Below are 10,730 nucleotides of genomic sequence, written 5' to 3'. Positions count from 1 at the left end.
ACTTTCAAATTTAAGTATAAGTGCACTTTAATGAGTGTCAGACCATGGCGTTGTTGGTCAGAATCCCCGCTGCAGAGGCATTAAAGCATTGTGGGTTTTATGGTGCGTTTCAGTTGCAGTGAAAGTTATAAATTGGACGTGGGAATTCACGAGTCAGATGATGGTGGTTAGAGATAGAGACAAGCAAACTAATCTTGTCCATGTCCACAGACACCAGTAGGACAACACTGGTGTCTATGTTTGTCTTTAAGTTATTGGTTTACATCAACATCATCAAAACGTCGAAAACCTGGATATGAGAGCGAACACTCAAACACTTGCACTGTGTGACACGTGTGGCGTTTTTTTTTAAGGACAGAGAGGTCAAGCTCGGTCACTTGATGTCAGTGAAGTAGAAGAAATAACACAGTGAGGAAGTGTATTAGTGATATCCAGGCTCTAACAACACTCTGCACAGTGGCTGTTCACGTGTGAGCATGTGTGGGTGTGGATCTCTTCCTTTTTTTTCTTCCCCCCTTCATATGGGTGTGATTTGGTCATTTGTTATTCCATGCCTGCATTCCCGCACGCTTCTGGTTTCTCTTCTTCTGCTTCGCGGTTTTCCTGTTTATGTGGACAAAGTGTACTTTGACTGAAGCCAAAAACTTGTGCGCCCGTTGTCCCCGTCCAGTCCGTCCAGCAGCTGCTGGGTTCTCTCTCCATCCCGTCTGTCTGCCCGCTCTCGCTGATTCAGAACACGTGACATGTCAATTTATTTGTGTCCTGTTTTTATAAAAAAAGAAAGAAAGGAAAAGCAGATGTGATGTCTTGCAATGTCCTGAGGTCAGTCTGCTCACTTTGGGAGTGTCTGGGTAAAATGTGACAATCCACAACCAGATGTAAACTGTGGATTTGTGATGGACGTATTAAGGTGAGCTGGGGACACAGCTATGGCGCTCTGGAAGCAGCTGACTGATGGATGAAGTCATCTGCAGTCATTTGTCTGCCCGTGTGCTTTGCTGGACCCTTTTAGAGGCCGTGCCTCGGCCCTGGCGAGGAGAGTTGTGGTTTGGCTGTTCTTGAAGGTGCCTAACTGACACTACAGGGGCAGATATTAGTCATCGTGACTGTGGAGGAGAAGAGGGAGAGAGAGAGAGAGAGAGAGTCATGTCTATGCTCACATGTCAAAAGAATTAACCCTGTTGCTCAATCTTGTGTTTGTTTCTGCTTATTATTATTATTATTATTATGCATTTTAGAGAGGAAAGATCAGTTCATATCAGTCTACGCACGTTTGGCTGAGTGATATTTGTGGAGGAATACTAACAATAATTTTACGAAGCCTGCAAAACTTGATCACTATCATAAAAAAATATATAAATATATATATATATATAGACAATGGTAATTATGATATTAAAAGTCATAGAACCTTGATGGATATTCACTCTCTCAGCCGTATTCATCCATACTTGCAGTAATGTTAATTCTCTCCATGTGAAGTGCTCCTTTAAATGTGATTTGACCTGCAGTGAGAACTCTCCCTCTCAGCCCTGAACAGTAAGAGTTTATGTGCTGTTGATTCACAGTCAGCACATAAGCTTTTACGGTGCAGGGACGCAGAGGATAAACAACTCTTCTTTTTTTTCTTTTAGCCTGCTCTCAAAAAACAGTTTAATAGTTACCTCTGTAAGTCTTCAGAATAACTTGTGATAAAGACAGAGGGTGATAAGGTATCGTAATTGCTAAGTCTCCGGGCGCCAGCAGCTTTGTTGTTTTTATGTGTGTCAAATTCACGCATCATTGGCATTTGGGAAGCAAGCTGTCTCAGGCATGTCTTGGATAAACCTGGTGTAATAGGTCTTTTTCACAGCAGATATTGCTTTACATGAAATAGTACGTACCATAGATTTTCTCAGTGTGTCACAATAAACCGCTTTGAGAATGATTTATATTGTTTGTCGGCTTTAGTTTGTTTTTATGTTCAAAATGAAACTGCAGCAAGGCTCTGCTAATGTTGGCATCACACTGACTGAACCGTGTCAAAAGAAAGTGGGGTATTTTTTGATTGCAACTGTCGACTCTTGAGACGGCTGCCACACATCATTTGAGTGACGCTGCTGCTCTTACTCCCTGTCAGACTTGAGGAATCTGCGGTCAATCAAAAAGAACTGGTCTTTTTTGGCACAATTTTCACCCTCGTTAAACACACAGCTGAAATCATCTGCAACGGTGTCCACAAAACGGCACAATGAGGCAAATGTTTTTGAATTGTTTATTTGGTCTTTATTAAAATCAGGAACATATTCTGCTACAAAATACACAATTTCAACCCTGGAAAAAGTTTGTTTTGAACAGACAAATCCTGACCTGCAGAGGGCAGAGTATCTCTACATATGAGTGGTACTTGAGGAAGAGAGTGGATCAAGGACATATGTTTTCTGTGAGTGTGTGTGTGTTCTTGTATGGGTATCTTTGTGAGGACCAAAAAACTTAAACCAACCTTTTTTGAGGGTTTAGATTTGGTTTTAGGGTAAGGTAAGGGTAAAGAGCTAGGGAATGCATTATGTCTATGAGTGTCCTCACTATGAATGTTGTGCAAACGTGTGTGTGTGTGAGAGAGAGAGATATGTAAACATGTGGGTTAGCCCACCCGTGTAGATGCACTGTGTGGTTCAGGTCCCGCCTGCAGGTTACACTGCTGCCCACTGGGAATATTTTTTTTTCCCCCCTTGCTGCTTTGAAGTGTGACTGCTCTTGTCTGATCAACAGAGAGCGGAGCAGGTGGTGATAGAGCTGGGTGACTCATCCGTTCAGCATGTGCTTGTTGCATTCATTACTGCATTTGAAGACCAAACCTGAAATAAACTCATTTTATCCAATTAAAAAAACAAAAATTAAAAAAACAATGTGTCATGTGCCAGTCTTTGAACTAACTTTGAATCAGATAACATGTTTACATATTCAAACAAGAGGTCAAACTTGACATTAGTGCACACAGATGAGTTAATGCCCTCAGAACTACTTTCTGAATGAGAGGAGATCACTCGCATACAAACTCGGGTCTCTTTTTTTTCCCCCTCCCCGATGTTAACTGTCCCTAACGACCATGGCTGTAGACTGTTACCATGGTGCTGATGCTAGAGTAACAATCTAAAGCCACGGTCGCCATGGAGACAGCAGGAAGTGAGGAGGAGCCGGCGTTGGCATGGCAACTGGAGACTGGGAACCGCGAGGTCTCATTGGTTTGCGTGTGAACATTACGCACCGAGATCGTGCAGGACTCCCCCAATGCAAGCCCACACAGGTTTCCTTACAGAGCCAGAGAGAAGAGACGCACACAGAAAGAGAAACCTTCAGCCCACGCAGTGAACTTCAGCCGTCAACCATTTTAGTACCAAGCAGTATTTTCCAGTAACTATTATTTCATGGCGACGTGGCCTCGTCTTGTGCATGTTGCTCTCCCGGCACGGTGTTTTGGTGCATTGCCAGGCTTCAGTAGCCATGACTGTAGACTGTTACTGTACCATGACACTGTATAAGCAGTAAGCAGTCTAAAGCCAAGGTGCTGATGCTCTGGCCAAGTGGGAAAGATGTGTGAAAAGTGATGCATGCTCCACTTGTGGGATCCTGCAACAGAAGAAAAGAGGGGAGGATAGGGGTACCAAGAGGGAGATGATGATCAATACAGTTATTGATGATCGGGGGAAATCCCTGAGACCTTCTCCCCATAGAGCTTGAAGTGTATTATGCATTGTTGTATAATTACTGCTGTACAGTAAGCTGGAGTAAAATGCAGATTAATAACGTTTATGCAATTATAAACATTATTTGTTCATTTATTTACAATTCAGTCAGCTACACCACCATCTATACCATCACTCGGTCAAGTCATAGTCAAAATATTGAGGTGTTACATAAAGGTAAAGTTATTGTGGGGAGCCATTTTAATTAAGAGCAAAAAAACATAAGAATTTACTTTCAAACTTTTGGAGACATTGTTTTCCTGCCTCTGACCTACTTAGCGTTCATGTGTATGCAAACGTGTGTGAGAGAGAATGGCAGAGGGAGAAAGTGACTGAGGCAGACTGACAACAAAAGAGGAGAAGGAGAGATCTCGTTAACTGGGTTTAACTTTTTTTATTTAAACAGTATGTTAGCTGCACTAAATATGGAATAGATTTTTATATAGAATGATCTATCTATCTATCTATCTATCTATCTATCTATCTATCTATCTATCTATCTATCTATCTATCTATCTATCTATCTATCTTCTCACCCTCATGCCTGAATTATGAGGTGAGGTTTACTTTGGGGGTTCACTGACTTACACTGGAGGCAGGTACATTACAACTCAAAAACTCCTAACACCAGTCAAACAATCACAATAAAAACCCATTTATTTTTTCTTTTGATGGACATTTCACACGTGAATGTTGTGAATCCCGTTCCGTGTCAGTTCACAGCACTGTTTAGTGACAGGAACTAAATATATCTATTTCTCTGGGCAACTAAAACGCCTTCTCTCCAACAGGATTTTCCTTTCATCTCGGTTCAGCACCACGCTGCGTGGGACAGCGACACAGACGCCCCGAGCCCCGGCGCTGTCCGTGGTGCTGAAATGGACGATGGCCGAGAAACAGAGAGGCGACTGAGAAAGTCTCATTTTTTAACAGCAGACCGTAGAGAATGAAACGCATCTAATGACTTATTGGTTGTTACTTCACGTCCATCTTTCACAGAAGCTGTTCGAAGTGAACCAGGCTGCAGCCTCTGCGGTCTCTGCTGTACCATAAGTGAATAAATGATTAAAATCACGCGTCTCAGTGCTCGTCAGTGAAGTCACATGCCCGAGGGTAAAGGTATGTGACGTCACGCCGCGAGCACACCAATCACCTCTCGTCCCATTCTGCCGCCCAGCTTATCAGAGCGCGTGGGCAGTGGCTTGGTCTGGCTCGGTTTCCGTGGCACCGGGGAGAAACCGCTATGACTGTGTGGGCTGTGTTCACGAGCATGCGGATCCTCCAGTGCACGCAATACATGCAGGAATCATAAAAGCGTGAGCTCTGAATCTGACCACTCTGAACAGTCTGTGTCTGTACTTTAACCCGCGAGAAAAAAAAGATGTATTTGATTTATTGGATTTCACCAAACTAGGTGACATAAATCGGCATAACGGTGGTGCTGTTTATTATACTTACTTATTAATATCAACAATAAAACATTACAGTGTCTCGGTGGCTTTGCAAACACATCATTCACACGCTCTGATCAAAGTCAGCGCAACAGCATCCGCAACAACAAATTGTGAATGAACAAGAGGTTTCATTGACTCGCTTAAACCCACTCCTCCCTCGCGCTGTCCGCGTGCACGAACCCGTCACGCTGTGCGCGTCGTTCGCGCCCCCGCACACCGGAGAGGATCACACTGCGGTGTGCGCGTGCGTACGTACGTGCGAGCGAGCGAGCGTGCCCATGATGCCTTTAAAAGGATTTGTAGTAAGTGACTGCGTATCATCTGCAAAGTGCGCAAGAATGACGCAGAGCTGACTTCACTGCCTGGCGACGTCACAGGATTGACACTGAAGGGGGTGGGGGGGAGAAGTAAAGAAAGCGCCGACCGGAAGTGCATGAAGGGTAGAGACGGGGGAGGAGGGGGTGCGCCACACCGGAAGAAAGTGATGGCTATAATGTCATCACTATCACCGGAAACCTCCCAGTGCCACGCGCTCCCGAGTATGCTGGAGTTGGTGAGGAGCACACACACATACACCCTCCTCCCCCCTCTCTCCCTCATTAACACGCGCACACTCCTCCTGCACATACACGCACACAAACAGTGAGAGTGTGTGCGTGTCCCCTCTTGTCTGCGTGTAAATTGCACGGTGGCATTTTCTCACCTGGACAAATCCACAGAGACACTGGCGCAACAAAAAACTGGGTGAGATTCCGAATCAGGTGCAACAACAACAACCACCTCCAGCCCTGTGGCAGGTGAATGTGAATGAGCATCAACATACAGGGTGATGATTCACATTACCTGATGGTGCTGTGCGTAATTGGCAGGGGGAGAAAACAGTGTGACATTCTGATCTGGCGATTTTTAGCCGCAGCTGTATTTTTTATTTTATTTTTTATTTTTTATTTTTTGCTGGTTAATGCAGCTGACGGCTGCCCACATGGGAGAGAAAATGAGTCACACTGCAGCAACTTCCAACCAGAGAGTGGAGATGAGAACAGGGTCTATCTAAGCAGACTGCGAAGCTTCTAAAAAAATGCAGTATATTGTCTCTGTTAAGGGTCCCCAATGTATACCAGGATACAGATAAAGTCATACAGAAACACAAATTAAACTTACCTTAGTCAAAGTTCCCAATATGAACAAGGAGGTGGCTCGTTGCTGTAGAAACACGTCTCAACTCTATCGCAGTCTTCATCGGCACGAAACTGTGTGCGCAAAAGCTGTGCCACGCTGTGCCCGCGCGCACAGACGCCGTCGTCCCTCTCCTTCAAAGTCTCTTCCCATACAGACCGGGCTCTCCCATCAACCGTAGGCTTTTTATAGAGATCCCGTAGTAACTCGTGGAGGCAACAGGGAGGGGTGGAGGGGGAGAGAGGGGGAGGAGGAGAAGAGGGAGAGCTCATTCAAAGATTCACCTACACATGTACGTGCGTTGCCCACGTCACTGAACGGTGTGCAGCTATTTATAAAGGGGAGGGGAAAAAGTATAGCCTGAATCACAGTGCAGGTCTTTTTTGGAAAAAGCAAGGATGAAAATAGCACGTATGTTGTTTGCGCGCCACAAGAAAACCACCGACACACAAATCATCTCGCATAAAAAACACATTGAGGCTCTCAGATCCATCCATTAATACGCCTCCATCACTATGATAGCGATTTGACATAATTAGTACTTGTTATATTTCACAGGCGATAGATTTCAGTGACGTCGACGAGGATCACTGTGTGTTTTTGTGGCATGAAACTGCTTCTGTCTGTCTGCCTGTCTATCGTCCGATATTATATCCACTTCTCGTGGATGACACTCGGAGGTATCAAACATTTACTTGTTTGTGCCAAGTTAATGAGTTCATCAATCTCACAGTCTCGGTGCAGCCACTGAAGAAGATCAAGAGAGACTAATTGTTTGGAAGAAGAAGAAGAAAAAGCCATGATTGAAAGTTAACACCTGGGGCTGACACTTGCGATCAGGCGTGTTTAACAGAACATCGTGATGTTACGACAGGCAGATGAATCACTGCAGCTGTCCACTTTGAATGATTGCTGCAGCGAGTTCTTCTTTCTTTCTTTTTGGAAGTTGACTTTCAAGAAAAAAAATGGTCCACGTGCTCAATTTATATATTCCAAATGTGTGTGGATACCTCAGGGGAAATTAAATGAGACAGGAGTCGTGCGTAAATCCATGTGTTGCACTCTCGCAGTGCATTCGGGGAGATTTGGGGGAGACCCTCGTGCGTAAAGAAGCGTGTCAGACATGCGTAGGCGGTTGTGCAGCGAGACTTGTAAAATGTAGACGCCCTCTGGACACGGAAGCTCGCCCTTCTACAGGTGTTCGCACGACAATTGACGCTGAGAGACATTAAATGTCCTCCCGCGCCTAGAAAAACACGGTAGGATGGCACGCCTTTATCCACAAACTACTGCAAAACGTTATAAACTAGTTCTCTTCTTCTAATCACCTGTCAATTTAAAGTAATGTTGCAAACAAAGCTTCTTTACCAAACTTGAACACAGTAGAATTTGACTTATCTTAAAGGTAACATAGTCAAATGTGGGTGAAATGATTTTAATCAAGTCTTGATGCTAAATGAAGGCGACAGGTTCTTCAACACACTTGGAAGGGGAGAGTGAGGTGATTTTTGGACTTTCCAATGACAAAAACCCCTTAGCACGGAGGTGTTTGTTGTTGTTTTTTAATGTAAAGACTAATTTTACATCATGAATACATTTTTATTTTGAGTTATTGTTCTATGTTAACACTGTATTTTGTGAAATTCTATGAAATATCATCAGACATATTGTTATTGCAATATCAGATGATGGTGATATCATTTTTATAACGTCCACCCTTACAAAAGAGTTGCTTTTTCCTTAAAAAAATGTTGACTTTTTTCACTTGACTGGTCCCCTCCTGACCAGAATCAATGCTCAGTTTGAGAGTTTGAGTGCACTTAAAGGTCCAGTGTGTAAAAAAAATAGTGACATCCAATGGTGAGACTGTTAGGGGGCTTGTGCGTGTAAAAGGCTCCATTCTAAGGCTACAAAAACCAAACTATTTTTTTTATAAGTGATTATATGCTTATTCAAACATAGTATATCCAATTTCAAATCTTATACGTTGGGCATTTAAAGAGGACGACACTGAAGTATCACTTTTCCTCTAGGTCATTATGATCCTTGACCTGTTGAGAGGACCACAAAATTAAAGAAGTATAAACCCAGAGCCCAGATTTTCTCTAGCAAGGACAGTAAAATGCTTATATTTGTTCAAATATTCAACACATAGGCTTCATCTGGGTTTACTTCAGGTTTTGACAACGCCACACTTTATTTTTTTACTCTCTTCAGTAAATGGGTGGACAGGTCATTCCTGTCTAACATTTAAAACATTCTTGTTTTGTAATCTGTAATCTGTGAAATGACTTTATTTTGCCTTAAATAATCTTATTTATATATAAAGAGTATCCACGTTGGCGCTAACCGTTGAGCTCTATGAATATTTCACAGTACTGACTGTTTAAGGGTGACGCAATGTGAACAGATGCATTGACCATTCCACCCATGACTTCTAAATCTACATTCACACCCCCCTCTAGAGGCTGCCCACAGAGATGTTTGCCTCGCCGAAGAAAGAACGTCTTCGCAGCGCGGCTCGAATTCCGGACAAGAAGTGGAACACAGTGGAAAGTCAAGACATTAAATTCAAGTCGGTTCTCCGCCAAATTTTTAGTTCGCTGTGTTTTAATCCCCCTGCCTCAGAAGTGATTGCAGCAGAGGAGGGACACAGTCTGTGTCTTACTTCAGAACTGTAGAATCTCCACTGACTGCAATCAAACAGCAATTTGAATGTGCTGACGTGTGGTGGAGGACGAGTATTTGGTGAGCAAGTGTGTGTGTGTGTGTGTACACAAGTGTATACAATGTGGATATGGGGCGGGGGTGTTTGAAAAAGTGTGAATGAAATTGTTCTTCACTCAGACCCTCACTGACATGACACTCCCACTTACTACAAGTCTCTTTGTGTTGTTAGTACACAGCTACAGCTATTGTTTTAATTAAAATTAACAGGATTATGTTCCAAATGATTCAACCTTGTGCTTCTTGTTTTGACATGTGATCGGTCCACAGACACTCTGCCCTCAACTCACACTCCAAATCCAGCATATACTGTATCTCAGATCTTTAATCATCATGAATCAGGATGCAGATTATTTCCTGTTTAAATCTCATATCTGTCTGTCACGGCTAGTTGTTGGCTCTCTCTCTCTCTACCTCCTCATCTGTATTCCAAACAGAGAATGCAGTCAGATAAGAAAGAAGAAGAAGAAGAAGAAAAAAAAATGTATCCCTCCCATACTCCTCTCCCTCCTCACAACCGCCTACCTTTCCTACCCACCTCCCCTTCTCCCATTCTGACTCATACTGAAGTCCCAGTGAGCCCCTGCACCCACCACCCCACCCTCCACTCTCATTTGTGTTTTCTCTCCCTTTGATTGCCAAGCTGGCTCCAACACAGCGAGCAGGGCAAGAGAGAAAGAGCAAGAGAGAGAGAGGGGAGGAGGAGGTGGAGGAGGAGGACTCTGCTGCCAAACGTGCCCATAATGAGGATTCTGTCAAAGGAGAGCTGGGGAGGAGGAGAGTGTGTGTGTGTGTGTGTGGGGTGGGTGTTAGAGAAAGATGGAGGTTCGGAAAGAGTGGGTGTTTATTAGTGAAACCCCCCCGTCCCCCCACCCCCACATCGTTCCCTTCACTGTCTCATGTGCACCTCTTCACAAACCCACACTCGAACCTCCGCATGCAGCAGCCCCCCCACACACACACACCCACATATGACAACTCACCTATGGACTTTGAACATGTTTGTGTATGTTTATCTTCTTGCCGTGTGTGACTGAGTCAGAGGAGGACGACGCGTGCGTGTGTGTGTGTGTTTCTGCAAAAAAAAAATGACTTCACCTGAGATTGGGACAACAACGCGGCCCCCGTTCGTTCATTACACGGCGCCGCGGGATGCCAAGGTCATCTGTCACTGTGCAAAGTCATATGCTGTCTCTTCTCATCCACTCTAACTCCAAACAGTGACTCACACACACACACACACACACACACACAACTTCACATTATGCCACAGTCATATGCTCGATGTAATTAACGAGCATTGCCAACTGTACAGTGTGTGTGTGTGTGTGTGTCAAAGTGTGGGTAGTTGCATGTGCGTGTGTTTGAGGGTTTTTGTCTGTGTTGGAATGAGTGCATCTGTTTGCTTGAGTTCAGCGTGATCGGTGAAATAGTCAGAGCAGATGACTATTAAGAATGTTTTCAAATGACATATGGCTCTTTATTTGCCTTTGACTCAAACAACAGTACAATGCTGCACCTAACCGAGTAGAAGCAAAGCTAGATTTCGTTTATTACCAGAAATTCCCAGTTACTTTTGAGTTTATATCAAAATTCAAGTAGTGTAGACTCCAACCATAGTTTCTTATGTCAAATTTCATCTTAAATT

General features: G+C 43.8%; 1 long non-coding RNA gene across 1 annotated transcript; it reads right to left on the bottom strand.

Annotated features, from left to right (window-relative positions):
* Positions 1-2,240: 2,240 nt before the first annotated feature.
* LOC122779276 lies at positions 2,241-6,526 on the bottom strand. Its single transcript, XR_006361548.1, has 2 exons — positions 6,341-6,526; positions 2,241-3,609 (listed from the first exon to the last, which is right to left on the bottom strand). It is a non-coding gene; the product is annotated as an uncharacterized LOC122779276 (long non-coding RNA).
* Between the last annotated feature and the right edge of the window lie 4,204 nt (positions 6,527-10,730).

This window comes from Solea senegalensis, linkage group LG13 (assembly GCF_019176455.1).
Source record: "Solea senegalensis isolate Sse05_10M linkage group LG13, IFAPA_SoseM_1, whole genome shotgun sequence".
Classification (NCBI taxonomy): domain Eukaryota; kingdom Metazoa; phylum Chordata; class Actinopteri; order Pleuronectiformes; family Soleidae; genus Solea; species Solea senegalensis.
This window is presented reverse-complemented; position numbering and strand designations above follow the sequence as displayed.